This window comes from Sceloporus occidentalis, unplaced genomic scaffold (genome assembly GCF_023333645.1).
Source record: "Sceloporus occidentalis isolate IW3139 unplaced genomic scaffold, rSceOcc1.0.p SCAF_8, whole genome shotgun sequence".
Taxonomy (NCBI): domain Eukaryota; kingdom Metazoa; phylum Chordata; class Lepidosauria; order Squamata; family Phrynosomatidae; genus Sceloporus; species Sceloporus occidentalis.
In genome coordinates this window covers 53542435-53560403 of record NW_028316988.1, presented here as the reverse complement: position 1 = coordinate 53560403, position 17969 = coordinate 53542435, and the positions used below count along the sequence as shown (strand labels likewise).

At 45.2% G+C, this 17969-nt stretch overlaps 1 protein-coding gene across 2 annotated transcripts in view; it reads left to right on the top strand.

The window, feature by feature from the left end:
* Window positions 1–2379: 2379 nt before the first annotated feature.
* LOC149308927 (cohesin subunit SA-2) overlaps window positions 2380–17969 on the top strand; it is a 69841-nt gene continuing 54251 nt past the window's right edge. For both annotated transcript variants that reach the window (XM_089536707.1, XM_089536706.1), the window contains exon 1: window positions 2380–2833. The gene's annotated coding sequence lies outside the window, so the exon portion shown is untranslated. The remainder of the gene's footprint in view (window positions 2834–17969) is intronic.

Sequence of the window (17969 nt, the reverse complement as noted above, 5' to 3'; positions counted from 1 at the left end):
AGAAGGATAGTGTGAGCACCAATCATCCTTGAGTGGACGCTACACCCCAGATCCATGGCAAGTCCCACCATAATGCTTGCATTTCTAGCTCTGCAGTAATTGAAACTGAACTGTGCCATTGTATACAGTATATGCATATATGTGACTTCAAGTTGCCTGTCCTCATATGATGACCTCATGAATTTCATAGGGTTTCCTTAGGCAAGGTATGCTCTTATTATCCCTTGAAAACACAAGGGCAATTACCTCCAAACCCTATCAAGGTAAAAGGAAGTTGCACATACTGTAAGTTCCACACCTCCACCTTGAAATTCTTTCACTGTATCATTATGCTGTGACCTTCCATGATTCATTGTTAGTCAGAGGCTTTGTTTTGAAAGCTTTGCACATGTAACATGAGATAATGTCATCAAGCATTGCACTTGTCACTGAAAGAGGTGAGGATAATATTCTGGATTTATAGGTCACATCGTATCTGTAGTACAGTAACACTATAATGGCATGGCATTAATCATTTGGCTCTTCATATATTGTTGGTCTGGGAGTCCCAGCAATCCCAGCTGGCAGAGCCAACAGTGAAGAAAGATGGGAGGCCTGCACAATCTACACCTACTGTAAACAATAAAGAAATCTTTGTTTAATTTGACATCAGACACGTGCCATGAAGGTGTGGCGGCACATGAGGGGCGTGGAATCATAGAATCATAGTTGGAGGACACCGCAAGGGCCATCCAGTCCAACCACTTTCTGCCTTGCAGGAAATCTCAATGAAAGCATCCTCAACAGATGGCCATCCAGCGTCTGCTTAAAGACCTCCAAGGAGGGGGACTCCACTACACTCTGAGGGAGTTTGTTCCACTGTCAAACAGCCCTTACTCTCAGGAAGTTCCTTCTAATGTTGAGGTGGAATCACTTTTCCTGGAGCTTGCATCCATTGCTCCAGGTCCTGTTCTCTGGAGCAGCAGAAAACAAGCTTGCTCCCTCCTCAATATGACATCCCTTCAAGTATTTAAACAGGGCTATCCTATCACCTCTTAACCTTCTTTTCTCCAGGCTAAACATCCCCAGCTCCCTGAGTCGTTCCTCATAGGGCAAGGTTTCTAGACCTCTCACCATTTTAGTCGCCCTCCTCTGGACACACTCATTTCTCCACATCCTTTTTGAATTGTGGTGCCCAGAACTGGACACAATATTCCAGGTGGGGCCTGACCAGAGCAGAATAGAGTGGCACTATGACTTCCCTTGATCTAGACACTATACTTCTATTGATGCAGCCTAAAGCTTCAAACACCTGCATTTGGGCAAGAAAGAGGATGTGGCATCTGCCTGCATCGCTTTAAAACACCGAAGAGATTGTCTGAGAGCGCTGAGGGTCTCTGGGAGGAGAAAGGAGAGACATTTCACATTTACTTTGTGCATGTAGGATATTGTGCTCTGAAGGCATAATTGTAATTTTGCTAGTTGTTGTTGTTGTCAGGACTATTAGCACAGCATTCAGTGGCAGAAGGGAATTAGGATTTACGAGTAACATTATTATTATTACTATTATAGCTTATTTCTATAGCGCTGTAAATGTACACAGTGCTTTACATACAAATAATCAAATCAATGAACATATAAGGCCTGCCAATGGCATACAATCTACAAAATACATATAGGCAATAGGTAATAATATAAAATAGAATTAGTTAAAAAAGCAGGCAACAATTAAAACATCAACATCCAGAATCTAATCAAGTATCAGACAAATGTTCACACTGAGCCTGGAAGCTGTCAATCTAAGGGTTCTGTTATGGCAATCTGTGCCCTTGAAGAGAGCTTGGACTTCATTTCCCAGAAGCCTCAGCCTCGTTGACCAATAGCTTGGGATTCTGGGAGCTGAAGTCCAAAATCCCTTATTTCTATTCCGCTCTTTCTCTAAAACTGGGAGTCAGAGCGGCTTCACAGTCATAATAAGAATAATAATAATCAATGAACCTTTCGCTTTTCCCATTAAAAAGGAATTTAATGTAATTGAATTAATGAATCAATTAATTCAAATTGAATTAAAGAGCAGAGTTTGGAGTGAAATGGGAGCAGTTGTGTGTGACCCCCAACCCTAACCACTGTTGTTGGGCGGAAGTGACGCAGGAGGCGAGCGCGGCTTCCGGTGTTACAAAACCAGCTTCCCCTCCGCGGCGCCCTGACGCTAGCCCCGCCCCTTCCCCTCCCCGCTACGTGCCAGATCCATCCTCCCCCGCGCGCGCCAGGGAACAGCCGAGGGCAGCGGTGACGTAGGCGTAGAGGAGGGCGGGGCGAAGAGTGAGTGTCGGAGGAGGGGGCTTGAGGTCCGCGCATGCGCGGCGCCTTGTTTACCCCGTTCTCCTCTCCATCCCGGATGGAGAATGGCGACGTTGCGCGCTTTCTGGTGTTTTTCCCCCTCTCGGCTCTCTTTCTTTTGCGCTTCCTGAGTCCTCCCAGCAGGGGCCGCTCTAGGCCCGACGCAACGGAGGCTGCTCAGTGGCCGGCAGGTGGCGCCTGCGCCTTCCATTTCCTCGCCAGACGCCGAGCTGCGAACACCCCAAACAATCCCCAGCGCCACCGCCGCCGCCGCCGCCGCCGCACCGGACCCTCCGCCGACCCCTCCCGCCCCGAAAGCGCTCTCTCTCTCTCTCTCTCTCGGGAGCCCTTGGCTCTTCCCCGCCCCTTTCCGACCCCTTTGCTTTTGTTTTGTTTCCTTCGTTTTTATTTCCCGCTCGTCGGCCGAAAGCGCGGGGGAAGAGGGCCTGGAAGTGAGCGGAGGAGGAGGCTTGAGATCCAGGAGGCCAGGCCTCTTGGCTCCACGGCGGGCCAGGTAAGCTCCCAAGCCAAGCTTCGGGAAGTTTTCTATCTGTCTATCTGTCTATCTATCGAGCGAGAGCGGGTTTCCCTTCCGCCCTTAAGAAGTTTGCATTTTAAGGAGAAGAAATGGAGCAACAAACAAGAAGAAGAAGAAGGAGGAGGGAAGGGAAGGGAAGGGAAGGAGAGCGCGCGGCTCTGGGCCTATTTATAGCCAGTGTTAACAGTGCCCTAGTTCTTTATTTGTTTTCGTCGCAGTCGTGGTCAAGGTGGCAAATGTCGGGGGAAGGCGTAAATCGAGGCCGAGGCTTGGGCCTAGTCGTCGATGTCGTCGTCGGCGGGAGGCTGGCAGCGGAGGCAAGATGGAGGACGAGGGAGGCGGCGGCGGCGGCGGCGGCGGCGGGAGAAGGCAAAGAGGGCCAGCCTCCTCCCTCCTTCTCTTCCCTCCAGGAGGGAGGCTCGGAGTGTCCGCCTTTCGGGGGCCTCCTCGCCGCCTCCCCCGAAGAAGCCTCTCTCTCTTCGCCTCCGCTTCTGCTCAGGGAAAGGCCCCGACATAAAATGGAGCCCGGAGAGGAAGAGAGGAGGGAGCGAGGGAGCGAGGGAGGGAGGGGAAGCGGAGGGAGGCTCCTGGTCTTCTTCCTGGCGAACGGGGCCGTCCTTGGCAAGATGGAGGGCCCTGGAAGGTTTCGGGGAAGGCGGCCTCCAGCTCGCTTTCTGGCCCCGACCCCGCGGAATCCTGGGAGTTGGAGTTCCTTCTGGGGCTCTTGTACTTTTGCTGCCAGGCCGCCGAGTTTTAACCCGGTTTGAGACCGCTTTAGCTGCCCTGGCTCAATGCTAGGCGATGTCTTCGTGAGAGACAGCCTCGCAACAAACTACAACTCCCAGGCTTCCATAGCATTGAGCATTGAGCCGTGGCGCTTAAAGTGGTGTCAAGCTGCTTTGTTTCTGCAGTCTGGACCAATGCTGCTGCTGCTGCTAATGTTGACTTGTGCCCTGCTTTGTCCTAAGATTGGGACTCAAAGTGCTGACGGTCCGAAACCCCTTCCTTCCCTCTCTTGCTCCCTTTCTCAGGAGGGTCCCAGGCACTTTCCCTGCTGCTCCCCAAAGCCCAAGAGAGAGGAAAGGGGCAGAAGGGGAGTGAAGCCCCGCTTGTCTTCCAATGGAGATGGCGGGCCAAGACTCCCTGCCCTTGGCTGCCTCTCTCTATAAAGCCCTGACTTCCAGGAGATGGAGCCAGGGCATTTGAAGCCGGGTCCCAACTGGGTTGTTTCTGCTGTCTGGATGCCACCCTGGAGACTTTGGGGGAAAGGGACTTTTCCTACCCAGCCTGGCTCAGCAACTTTCAGGGAAGCGGGGAAACTTTGAGGCTGGTGCCCTGTTGAGATGGTTTTTCGCAGTGCTCTTTCTGGGCTTTTCAGGCTGTGTAGTCATCTTCCGGAAGAGTTTGTTCCTGGCATCCAGGCACAGAGGCTGACGAAAGATCAGGAATAACCTCTTCCTCAATACAGCCTCATAGCCTGAAAAACCCCAAAAAACTATGGATGCTGGCTGTGAAAAAGCCTTAGAGTTTTTTAGTGTACAGTCAAACTCTGTTTCTGGAACTCAAAGATATAGCTGTGTTAGTCTGTGGAATCAGTATGTAGAGAGAGATTGCAGCCCCTTAGGGACTAACTAATGAAAGAAGTTGGCAGCATGATCTTTCCTAGACTCAGATGCATCTAAGGAAGTATACCTAAGTCTAAGGAAACTCATGCTGCCAACTTCTTTCTTCAGTCAGTCTCAAAGGTGCCACAAGATCTCTATTTCTGGACTTTGGCTCCCAGAACTCCTGACTGCGGAAGTCCAAAAAAAGCAAAGAACAAAAACACATTCATAGGACCAAAGTTTGGGCGCCATTGCTTTTGCAGCATCGATGCCCAAACTCTGGCCTTCCAGCTGTGGCTGGGGCTTCGGCTCCCAGGATTCCTGGCTACTGTGGGCCAAGCTGGCTGGGGCTTCTGGGAACTGAAGTCTGAAATAACATCAGGCCCAAAGTTTGGAGAACATACTTCAATCTGAATGGCGACTTGGAGGAAGTAAGGGGACCTGAATGGTTTGGGGTTTTTTGGCTGGGGCTGGCTGGCCTCCTTCTTCCTGGGCATTGTGTTTGGGGGAAGGCCAGTCTCAGTTGGGGGGAGACCCTCAAAGGATTAAATGGCTCCCATCTGCCCTCCCAGCCTGGCAGCGATGCCGGTGGTTGGTGGGGGTTCCCGGTAGTTACACCCACATCAAAGCCACCTCTCTTTGATGTCGGTGTAACTACCGGGAGCCAGCCTCCCTCCCGCCACCCCCAGGATTCCCCACCATCACCATCTTTGGCGCCACTTTTTGTTGTAAGAGCCTTTCCTACTCTTCCCTTTCCTTTCCCTCCCAAACTGACTCCCCTTGCTTAGGTAGGAGGTTCTCCTCTTTTCTCTGCCCCATGTTTCCTCTCCTTCCAACTGCCACCACTTCCACGTTGGGTTATTTGTGTGTGTGTTGTGTGTATGTGTGTGAGGGGGATGACTTGAAAAGAAGCGGTAGTGGTGCATCTTCAAGTCATTTCCGATTTAGGGCAACCCTCCCCTGGGGTTTTCTTGTCCAGACTTGCCCTGACGTCGTTTCCCCCTTGCCATCCTCTGAGGCAGTGGTCTCCACACTGTGTCCTTTAAGAGATGTTGGACTTTGGCTCCCAGAAGCCTCAGCCACATTGGCCAATGGTCTGGGATTCTGGGAGCTAAGATCCAAAATCTCTTAAAGAGCAGTTTGAGGACCATTGCTCTAAGGCCTGAGAATGTGCCACATGCCCAAAAGGTGGGTTTCCAGGGTCAAGCTGGGATAGAGTCGGAGTTCATGGCACTACTACTAGGCTCTCTCCTGGAAACTAGAAGGTTGGTGAAATCTTGAACACATTCAGGTATACACTGGGGTAGATATGGTGATTTATCTTATTGGACTCCCTCCCCAAGGACTGGCAGTCATTTGGTCTTGAGGGAGATTGCTGGGGTTCACCCCAGTAGTCCCCAGATTTGGCAGCTTCTGGTTTCTACTTTGGATAGCCTTTGGCCAACTTGGCAGTGGGTCTTGTAAGCTAGTGGTGGGTCTCCCTGAGCTCTGCCTCACCCCAAAATTGGTGGGTCATGCTAGTCATTTGGTCTTGAGGGAGATTGTTGGGGTTCACTTCAAGATTTGGAACAAGCCCCCATATTTCCTGGGGTTCACCCAACAGTCACCCTGGCTCTTGAAACACACTACAATCCGAATGGCACCTATTCGTTTTGGGGATGTGGGGGGGGGGGAGAAGGAGTTCCTAGATTGGGAGAAAGGCGGGATATACGTAAATAAGTAAATTTTTTAAAAATGAAAAGTGCCATTGACCAACTTGGTTTTTGTAATCTAGTTGTGGGTCTCCTTCCAAATGGCTAGCCATCTTGGGTCCAAAACACACCGCAGAAACAATCCAGTTTGAGACAGCTTTAACTAGCCTGGCTCAGTGTTGGGGAATTGCATTTATTGTGGCACCAGGGCTCTCTGACAGAGAAGGCTCAAGTGTTTCACAAACGCTACGCTTCCCAGTATTCCCTAGCCTTGAGTCCCGGGCTGTTAAAGCAGTCTCAAAGTGGATGATTGCTGCAGTGTGTTTTTGAACCTTAGTCATTTGGTCTGGAGGGAGATTGCTGGGCTTCATCCAACAACAGCCTCTGCCTCTTGAGACACAGTAGGATCCGAGTGGCACCTCATTATTTTGGGGGGAGGGGAAGAGTCTCTATATTCGGAGAAAGATGGGATACATGTAAATAAATAAATGTTACAAAATCAGAAGGAGGCACCATTATTATTATTATGTTTCTTTATGTCCCGCCTTCCTCCCGGTACAGGGACTCAAGGCAGCCCTTGCCCAGCTTGGCTCTTTCTTGTAAGCTGGTGTTTGGGGGTCTCCATAGCACTGCCCTGGGAGGCTTCCACTCCTCGTCTGCAGCCCTTATTCGGTAGTTCTCTGGGCAAAGAGGAGGAGGAGGCGCTTTCTTTGGTCGCCACACCCCGTGTTTGTTTCATCCTGGCCCAGGCTTTCTTCCCCAGAGATGCCGGCCAGGCTCCTCTCCTTCCTCCCAAGACGCTTGTCCTGCTTTGCGGGGGTGACCTGTCGAGCCCAGCCCTCCCTTGCCAGCCCCCTTTCTCTTGTAGGAAGTAGAGCCTTTTCCTTTTCTCCAGTGCTGCAGGAGGGGCTGGGGAGTCGGGTTTCCGAAGTGCGTCACAGGCAGCGCTCCAGATGGGGCCTACTCAGAAGCGGCCAGGGTCTCCAGCTTCGCAGAAAATCATCCCCCTTTTTCCTTCCCTCTCGGATTGGTCAGCCTCGCCAGCAAGAAGCCCCCAGAAATGCCTCTCTCCTTCTTTCTAAGCAAGAACTCACCGGGTTTAAGTGCACTTGAGGAAAGAAAGGGAGCTGAGATTCTGTAAACATGAGTGGGTGTGCTGCCAGGGAAAGGCTACGCGGCAGTGGCAACAAAAACATGAAAAACATAGTGTTTTCTGGCAGAGCGTTGCAGTTTCTGGAGGAGACCTTGTCTCAAGGAGGGGCATTTAAATCCCAACTTTGGTTCATGAAGAACAACAACAAGCTGGTTGGGGCCTTGGAAATCTCACATCTCCCCATGTCATTGGCCTGAAAAAGTCCTACTTAAGGACATAGCAGTTTTAAACCAGAGTTTATGGGCCGTGAAGTTTTGGGCTGCCTTGCAGCTGAGACATAGTTCTTTTGACAGTGTGAAGGACTTCTGTCTTTGTTATACACACATGTCCCTCTGCTTTTGCAGATTTGATTATTCATGGATTTTTTGAATATGTTCTCTTTAGGTCCTCCAGCGCAACTCGATGGTCAACTTTAACCAAAAGTCACATTGAAGGACCTAGAGAACAAAACACTAGGCATTGGTAACTCCTCCAGCGCAATTCTGTGGTAATTGTCTGGCAGATGTTGTCCACAGAGTTGCACTGGAGGACCTAGAGATTCCTATAGAGGTGTTCTCTCAGACAAAAATACGGTGTTTTTATTATTTGCGGGTTTTCAACAATCATAAGGGTCCTGTGCCCCTATCCCCAGCGAACGTGAAGGGACAAGTGTGTATAGGGCAGCCTTCCTCAAATAGTGGGCCGGGCCCCCCAGGGGGGGTGCGAGGCTCCGTAAAGGGGGGCGCGAGGCTCTGTTATGCAGAGGTGTACTTATAACAGTTTTATAGACAAATGATACTATTTACAGTCGCGCTGGGCACACGAAATGTTTTCTTCTTCCTAGGGAGGGCATGACAGAAAATAATTGAGAAGCACTGTCTCCTTTATGGCGGAATAAGCAAACACTCACTTGTAACTAATCAACTATGAAACAGCTGTATGTAAACTTATTTAGTTTTTATTTATTTAAGAGTAGCTATACCCCACTCTTGTTGTTATTGTGTGACCTCAAGTCATTTCCAATTTAAAGGCTTTCATAGCAGAAATTGTTCAGAGAAGGTTTGCCCTTTCCTTCCTCTGAGGCTGAGAGTGCATGACTTGCCCAAGATCCCCCAGTGGGTTGACATGACCAAGCAGACTGGCCCTCTGTATTCAAATTAGCAGAGTTTAAACAAGGTTTTCATTTTCATGGAGGTGTAACCAAGGATTTGTCTTTACCTGACCTGAAATATGACCCACTTCTAATATGCTGTGTACATTTATTTCCTCCCCTTCCTTTGACTTCTCCAGCTTCTGGGTTTCTTTTTTCTTCCACTTTTCTTTTTATTTTTTTCTCCCTCAGAAACACTAAAAATAAAACACTCTTTATCACTTATTTCTGGTTCTGGTGCCACTGAGACATGTCATTCTGGAGTCCTTCCTGGCTTCTGTGAAAGTATTTTGTGAATAAGAAGCACCCCAAACCATGAAGATCTGGCCTATAAAAGTTTATGTTGCATTTAATGGGTTAATCTTTAAACCGCCGCCAGACTCAAGGTTTTTGGGGTGTGTGTATAGCAGAGTGTTGCTGTGTGCCTTTGAGTTGTTTCTTACTTAGGACAATTCTGACATGAACCTATTACAAGGCTTTCTTGGCAAGATTTGTTCAGAGCAGGTTTGTCTTTGCTGTTCTCTGAGGCTGAGATGGTGTGACTTGCCTATGGTCTCCTAGTGGGTTTCCATGTTCAAGGATTTGAAGGATTTGAACTCTGGTTTCGCCACCTTGAGTCCCTATATTGGGAGAAAGGTGGGATATAAGACAACAACAACAACAATAATAATAGCAAACCACTAAACCACACAGGTTCATGGTAATAATACAGATTCAACTGTTCTTTTTGTGAAGTATGTAGCTTCACAATTGTAAGTTGCAAGCATCAATTTTTTTTTCAAATATTAAAAAAAAGCAGTGTTAATGGTTTATCTGAGTGGGAGCAATACATATTTTCAGCAGTATTTCCCCTGCTTTCTTCACATGTACTCAAAGAAGGGCCTAAACCCATTTAGATTGCTTTTATCTCACCCAGGTGCCAGGGATGTCAAAGTTAAGTCACAGTATTTTACAGTTTTTCAGAAGGTCAGTGTAGCCATTTTATTAACACACTCAAATGTGGCTTGGAATTATAATTTTGCTAACATATGGGCACATACAGATAGGCCAAAATAAAGCTGCTTCAGGTCACTTTGGAGGTGTGCTGTTTAAATGATGCATGTGTCCTAAGAGTCCAGAAGCCGCACCAAAGCCACACTCCAATCTTTGGGACTGGATCATGGCTTTGGCTCAGCTTCTGGACTCTTAGGCCACATGCATCATTTAAACCAGGGGTAGGCAACCCTTTTGAGCTGGGGGCCGGGTTGCTGTCCCTCAGACAACTGGGGGCCGAAGCCAAAAAATAAATAATTAAATATATATATATTTTTAAAATAAATAAACTGGGACAAATGTAGGACAAAATTTTCAAATGGAGGGCACTTTTTAAATAAAAAATGGAGAACATGCAAAAAAATTTGCTGATTTTTAAAAAAATGTTAAGATAAATGCATGTTTCTCAGGCTTCTATAGACAATTGCCCCACCATGCCCCTCGCGCGAGACGCCAAAGGCCCCGGCGGCAATCAGCGGCAGGACCAGGCTGGGGCTGGTCCCAAGGCCTCGCCGGGCCACATCCGGCCCGTGGGCCGCAGGTTGCCTACCCCTGATTTAAACAGCATACCTCCAAAGGGACTCAAAGCAGCTTTATTTTGTCCTGTCTGTCTGGGGCTATATGATTATTCTGATTAGTAATTTTTGCTCCACTTCTGTCTTTTTGCTCCCCCCCCCAACACACATATTTATTTATTTATTTATTTATTTATTCTGATGGGAGCTGGTGGCTGTAGCCTCAGTTTGTGCAATTGAAAAAAACTTGTAGGGGAAAAACCCATATGTAGCAAAATAATGTTAATCATATGTTTGATAGGATAGGAAAAAATTCTTTCCAGTAGAGGAAACGCCATATTTGATAGAACACTTGGTTAAGCCAGTTGCCTCCTTCTGTTCTTTGTAATCTTTCTCAAAGGACCTCCAGGTGGTTTACAAGGCCCCATTTCCTTTCTTATTCTAAGAGCATCTAGGAGAATAGGATTTGTACCCAGCTCCCAAACACACACACACACACACACTCACTCTTTTTTGAATGAGCTGTTGAGGTTGATGCGGGTGGATGGGAGGAAGTTGCTGGTATTGTCATTCCCACTTGAGTAGACTGGTTCATGGTTTGAAGTACAGTTGTGAAGCTGTATAAAGTTCAGGTAATCACTTGAGTGTGAGATTATTTGGTTTTAAAACCTAAGTGGTAACAGTAAACTGCAAGGAAGAGGTAAATAAGAGCTTCCCCTTTTCTTTTCCCTTTCTTTCTTTCTTTCTTTGGCTTATGCAGTTTTTGATCATGGTTATCACCTGAGGGTACCCAGGTCATGCAACACAGAATGTTTTACTGAACAGTGTATTTCTGGAACTATGATAGTCTTTTTGTTTTGAATTGTCATTTACAGAGTTCAAAAAACCCATAGAATTGGAAGATACTGTGGTCCGTTCAGTCCAGCCCCCTGCTTCATGTTTCTTCAAAAGATTCTTGTGCTTTCCATACATATACTGTTTCCCACAGAAACATTTATCTGTTTGCAGACATTATTTGTCTAGCATCTTGTGTTTTATTCAAAAATAGATGTAAAGCAGTAGTCACATTAAAAAATAAATTCTTACCACCGTGTTTTGAGTAAAGAGACATAGCAGAATACTAGCTACTCTTTTTCCTGTCTTAGTGCTTTTATATTGTAATGATTTTTAGTATTAAAGTTGTCTAAAACTGTCTTTAAGAACTGTTGCCCCGTATTTGTTCTGTTTGGCTCTCCTCAAATCCTTTTTTGACTTCATGTGCTAAAGGGAAAAAATCAGATTTGAAAGTGTCGGTATCACATTTTTTTAAAAAATACTGTAAATATTTGAGCGGTCAACAGAGTTTTCCAGACCGCTGTTCATATCCATAGCCTTCCCTAAGACTTCTTTCCTGGTTGTACATACTGTTATGACTCCCCCTTCCTACTTATACAACTGTGCCTTTTCTTATTGCACAAAGCTGTTTAATATATCCATAATTTTTCCACCAAATTTTTATGTTAGATCATTTGTGTAATCCCAGTTTGTAAATGGCGATTTCTCTGGTTACCAGTAGATGGTAAGCATTTTCTCCAGGAAGGTAGCTATGGGAAGGTGAACAGTTGATGGTTTAGTAGCTAATGGCTAGTTCATGATTTATTGGCTGCAACAACTTGATATTATTTCAAATTTGTTTGCCTAGATAGGTATGTATCACAGTATGCTAATAGTAAATGTTGACTGAGCAGATAAGATTTGGCACCTGTTCTTAACTGTGATAATTTATTTGTCATTTTTTTCTTGGTCTGTGATAGCCTTTTGATATTTTGTATAACCCTCTTTTTAACAGCATGTTTCATTAGTTCATGTTAGTTTGGGATTCACAACCATTGTATGATCACCTCCTCCGCCCCCCCCCCGCCCCCCCCCCCCCCCGGCTTTCACATTTATTTTTTCCTAGTTAGAAAATCCACTTTCATTGTTCGTCCATATGTAAATAAGCACTTAATATTGTTGTGAGCTCAAATCCTCCTATTTATAAAATCGTTCTGCAGTATATGTCTACTGTACTAAGGACTGGGTCACCTGCCAAAGTGGTAACTGTGCTCTGTTCATTTATCTGCTTCATTAAATAAAATGTTGAGTAGAAGCAGTGCCTGTAGAATACTATTAATGTGCTCTCTCAAAATGACTGACCCATTCACAATTTGACAAACAGATGTTTATATATTTGTGTAATCCTCTCAAATGTTTCATCAGCTTGCTTACAGGAATGGATTATGAAGCTGTTAGAATTTCTCCTTGTGTCAAGGCATAGTTTTCCAAGCAGTTTATATAGTAATTTTTTCCCCATGAATAAGCCTGTGCATTTACACACACACACACTCTCCAGCCAGATTTCTTTTCTGGTTTCACCCTCTTTCTTTGATTTGCAGACAGGAGTTATCTAGTTTGTCCTAATGATATGGAAGATTGGTTGTTCTTTTGCAACGTAAGACAAACCATACTCTTTCTCCCTAGTTCTTAGACCAACAGTAATTCCTTCCCTGGTGCAAATATAATAGGTTTTTAGTCTCTTCCTGCTCCAGTATATCATTTATGTTGAAATGCAGAACTTACATGGGCAACTGTCTAGTGAGTGTATTACATCCCTGCCACTCCTGAAGGTCACTCATAGACAATTGCTTGGATTTCGTTATTGGCTCTCCCCCCCCCTTCCAATTCAATTCTTACATCTGGATTTTTATATCCTAACCCACAGAAGCCTGGTGCAATCTATCCTTGGCTGTCAAGCCATAGATGCCCTTCTTTCCCATACACATGCTTTCCACATACTAGACCAATATAGCCTGATAGCATGGCTTACTCCTTCTAATGTTCCATTAGTACTTGGGTCTTCTGATGAGTTGTTTATATCTAGAGTTAGGTACTAGTGGATTGTCTGACTTACTGATTAAATTAGGAGGAGTAGCTAATACCCCAGAGGACAGGATCAAAATTCTGTTGTTCTATTTCTTCTTGCTCATTCTTGTCTCTATTTCTTATGTAAACCAAATATTCCACTGTGAAAACTCCACAACACTTTTCAAAAAGCCAAACAAACACTTAGACCAGTGGTTTTCAAACTGTGTAGCACTTTCCATCATTTACTTGTGGCTCATGGATGATTCTCCAGGATGAATTGCAGCCATTAATGAGCACTCTCTGTGTTCGATCTGGCAACCAATTAAATTCCCTTACACTAGCACTGCTTAACCTACTGTTTACCAGTTTGCGAGGTTTGGGAGAACCTTATCAAATATAAATATATTAGATCCACAGCACTCCCCTGATCAACCAAGCTTATAACTCTATTTAAAAAGAAATAAGGTTGGTTTGACATGACTTGTTCTTGAGAAACATAGGCTGGATAACGTTCTTTTCATAAATTTCAAGCTAAGCGTTCACAGACTGTTTAATGATCTATCTGTTCTATTATGTTTCCGGGTCCTGACACCAGGTTGAGTGAGTGACGGTTGCTTGGGTCCCCCCCCCTTTTGAAGATAGGGAAACATTTGCCCTCCAGGCAATCTCTCCCATTCTCCACAAATTCTCAAAAATGTCCAACAGTTGCCCTGAGATTATATCTGAAAGGTATTTTTTAAATAAAAATATTATTAGATGCAGTTAATCTGAGCCTGGAGGTTTACATTCATTTAGAGTAGCTAAGGTATTCCTTAACTATACACTTACTTATTCTGGGCCTCATTCCCCTTACTGCATCATTTGTTCTATTTTAACCATCTGAGCACTGTTTTCAATTTGGGAGAAGACTGAAGGTGCTAAGCGGTTCATCCGTGTGTCTGTCCCTTGTTAGCTTTTCACCATCTTCTCTATTCAGTGGGTGTACTGTTTCCTTGCTCTTTAATTTCTCTCTAATTGAATTTTTAGATAAATTTGTGGCAGTCGGTTTACTGATGGATTATTAACCATGATAGATGTGATCACAGTTTCCATTGCATTGACTAATAGATTCTTCAGGCTGACAAGCTAAATGGACATGATTGTACCTTCTGTGGATAGCCTATAGAATCTGGTTAGGTGATCTAGGAAGACAAAGGCAGGCCAAGACAAGTCATCGGGATTTCTCTTCTTAGAGAATCTTATTGATGTCATTGTTTAAACGTTAAATGTGTTCATAATCTTAAAGAGCCAATAATAGGCGGTAGACAGGATGCCATTTTCATGATAATTTTTACTCTACTAAGTGAATCCAAGGCAAGCATTTTTAGAAAACTTGCTGTGTAAATCCTAGTGGGGTTGAACATAACTGATTAATTTCTAGGATTCATTGGTCTTGGTAGCCAATTTTTGGTCACTGGCACCTTCTTGTCAGAGTTAGCTACAGCAATGAGGTTCTTTGATTTGCATTTTTGCCTGGAGAAGGTACCCTTGAGCTGGACTTGCCACTATCACTGTTGGTTAACACCTTAAAATGTAGATTTCCAGTGGGAATCTGGAATGCTATTGTGCATGAGGGCAATTTGGATGCTTATTCAAACACGAAGCTTATGGACTATTCTTGATACACGAGAGAATAGAATGTGGAGACCTTTGACACTTTGAAAACAGTAGAATGACCATGAACCCCTTTGATTTTTCCCCCTTCCCCACCTTGTGAAAGCTCTAAATCAAATTGTTATCATTTGGCAATGAGCAACTATGTTTGCTGTTCTTTCTTTAAAAAAATTGGAACAATTCAAAATTTAGTATGTGCAAAGTCTTTTCTAATTGTCACATTGATTTTGCATATTCATTGGGTCTGCAAGAATTACTATACTTAAGATTTGAGGTAATATATCTGGTTTTGTGAACTTGACAACGAATATAAAGGGCTCACCTTTTGAGAAACTTATGGGTAAAATAACTAGCAGTTATTATCTAGATACAGGAAGTAATATTTTACTTTAGCAGTCTTATGTATGAAAATTAAAGTTACCAGGCAGTATGGCTGTATCATTAAACTGAGGAGAATGCCAAATCAATTTAGAATGATGAACAATGGAAGATGCATTTTTGGACACTTACTCAGTTGGCATGGCATTTTGCATTTTCTGCACAGGGCAGGTGTTGTACAACCTCTGTATTTGCAGGGGATGGATGCATTCCTGGATTAAACATGAAAACACAAAACTGCGGGTAATAGCGAACCCTATTGAAATGAATGACTTCAGGCAGAAGTTGACCATAGAGTCACGCTGGAGGACCTAGAGAGAACTCCTCTCTAGGCATTTCTATATCCTGCAGTGGAACTCTGTGGTCAGTGACTGCCAGAAGCATACCATGGAATCACACTGGAGAACCAAGAAAATGGCTAGAGCGAACATATTTTTTCAGACATGCTTAAGGAAAACCATAGGTACTGGTCCTATGGATGCAGGGATGATACTGTATAAGCTAGAGTGATGGGACATAAAACTATAACATTTATATAGTGGCTGGATAATAGGCCATGAAAATACCTTGTCTTGTTACAATTAGAATTATATCTTTAATTTTTTTAACCTAAAAAGTAAATTTTATTTTAAAATACCAATGAGCAGTATTGAGCTTTGGTACTGAGCAAAAGTTAACAGTCTAGCATAGATGGGAACTTTGGAAAAGTTCAGAAAGGTTTTTGCCTTTGTGTTTCTCCCCCACCTCAAATTGGAGACAGCCAGGAAGTGCAGAGAAGCAAATCCCTTCCGACTTCTTTAAAACTTGCATGCAGCTCCAGCAGTACTAGCCTGAATAGTAGTGACTATTCTAACATTAAATTGTTGATAAAGAGCTGAGAAAAAGTCTGTGATTAAACTTACTGTATACAGTATATTCATGTATAAGTCTAGAAATTTAGTCTAAAAATTGACCCCCAAAAACGGAATCGACTTATCCATGGGTCAATATAGGCGCTGTACTTTGACTCTTATTTTAATAAAAGAACTACCATATTTTCCGGTGTATAAGGCGACTGGGCATATAAGACAACCCCCAAGTCGCATCCAGCCAGTGCCCTGGCCTACTATAGGCCGAATTAAGGGGATCTGGCGTCCACATGCGCCAGCTTGAGGGGGCCTCTGTGGAGGCCTGGAAGGCGGGTGTCGGTTGGAGGGGAGAGAGGAAAGCGGAGGTGGCGAAGGCAAACACACCCCTCCTGGTTCTTTGAGGCCTCCATGAGGGACACTGCTGCTACCGCCGCCGAGAAAGAGAAGAACCAGGAGGAAGGAAGGAAGGGTCCAGTCCATCAGCCTTACTGGTTGAGGGGGGTGACTAAAGGGCCACCGTTTGCCTCGCCGCTTTGTTCGGAGCAGCAGCAGGAGCCAGGGGCAGAGAAGCGCAGTCCTGAGGGGGCAACACCAGCGGCGAACGGTGGCCCTCTAGTCGCCCCCCCCCCTCAGCTGGCAAGATTGACGGACTGGACCCTTCCTTTCTCCTCCATTCCCTCCTTGACCCACTTTCCCCTCCTCAAAAAAGAATAACTACATTTCCCATCATCCCCACTGCTCCTCCTTAAAAGGGAGGGATAATGACACCTCCCATTATCCCCCACGCCTCTCCTCCTTCTCTTCCTCCCATTTAAAATAGGAGGATAACCACACCTTCCACTATCCTCTCCCTTCTCCTCTCTCTCCCCCCGTTGAAAGGAAGGCGGGTGTCGCAAGTGGCGCTCCGGCCCCACCGTGGAAGAAGCTGCTGGAGCAGAGTTTCCTAGGTGGCAGTGGCTGGCTCTTTCCTTCGGCCCGACCATCCCTTTCCCGGCGAACTTCTCCACTACCTTTTCTGGCCCAAAACCAGCAATGGCGGCCAGAGGGAGCCAGGCCGTGGTGCTGCTGGGATAGGAACCTGCAAGGACCCCAGAGACAGAGAGGTGGCTATGCCATTCACCTGCTCTGTGAAGGCCGCCAACCACAACCCGGCGTATAAGATGGGGGCAAAAAGTCATCTTATACGCCGGAAAATACGGTACTATCTCCTGGTGGAAGACAAGAATGTAATCTGTCCTGGAAGCACTAATCCACCTCTACTCTCTCATCCATCTAGCCTTTAGTGTGAACACAAAACAATTGTATCTGCTGGAATTTTCTAAGTTCTTTGGGACTGTTTTCCTTTGCTTTCTCCTTTAGATCATTTGTTATATGCCCCTGAGTTTCACCCTTGACATATCCATGGGTCATATCAAAATCCATAATTTTGGCCCCCAAACCTACTCTTGACTTATAAATGAGGTCGACTTATTGTTGAGTATATACAGTATTTCAAGCCAAAGTTAACTCCTCCAAATTGTCTTTATGTTTTTATTGATTTTTTAATGAAGTTTATAAATCATAATGTTACTCTTCATTTCTTAAAGGAAGATAGATTAAGAATCTTTGGTTTCTCACTGTCATCCCAGTTTATTTTAAGAGAAATATAACACTGTAGCAAGATTCAAACAAAGCCTCACCAAATTTCCTTCCCCTCGTTGAATAATTTTCATGGGAGTAAATGGGATTACCTGTCTTCCATCTATCTATCTATCTATCTATCTATCTATCTATCTATCTATCTAGAAACACACCTTTTTTAAAAGGCACCTGCATCATTTTTGTGTCTTTCTTTTGGAGGATGTCTAAATGGATGGCTTTTGCATTTTTCAGACAATGCTACCATGTTCTAGGCTGCTTTAGGCTACATTAACACTACATTTTTGCTGCATGGACTTTATGATTGATTTCATTGCTCCATTAATTTCAGTGGTACTAAACTTTTACTGTCTTCATCTAGATCCAACTCTGTGCCTTGTTAGGTAAAATGATTCTTGCTCTAACATGAGTTTTGTTTAGTCCAGGGGTAGGCAACCTTTTTGAGCCGGGGGCTGGGTTGCTGTCCCTCAGACAACTGGGTGGCCGAAGCCGGGGGGTGGAGCTTCCACCCTCCGGGGCGGAGCCGCACACAGGGGGTGGAGCTTCCACTATCTGGGGCGGAGCCATATGTCAGGGGCGGAGTTTCCA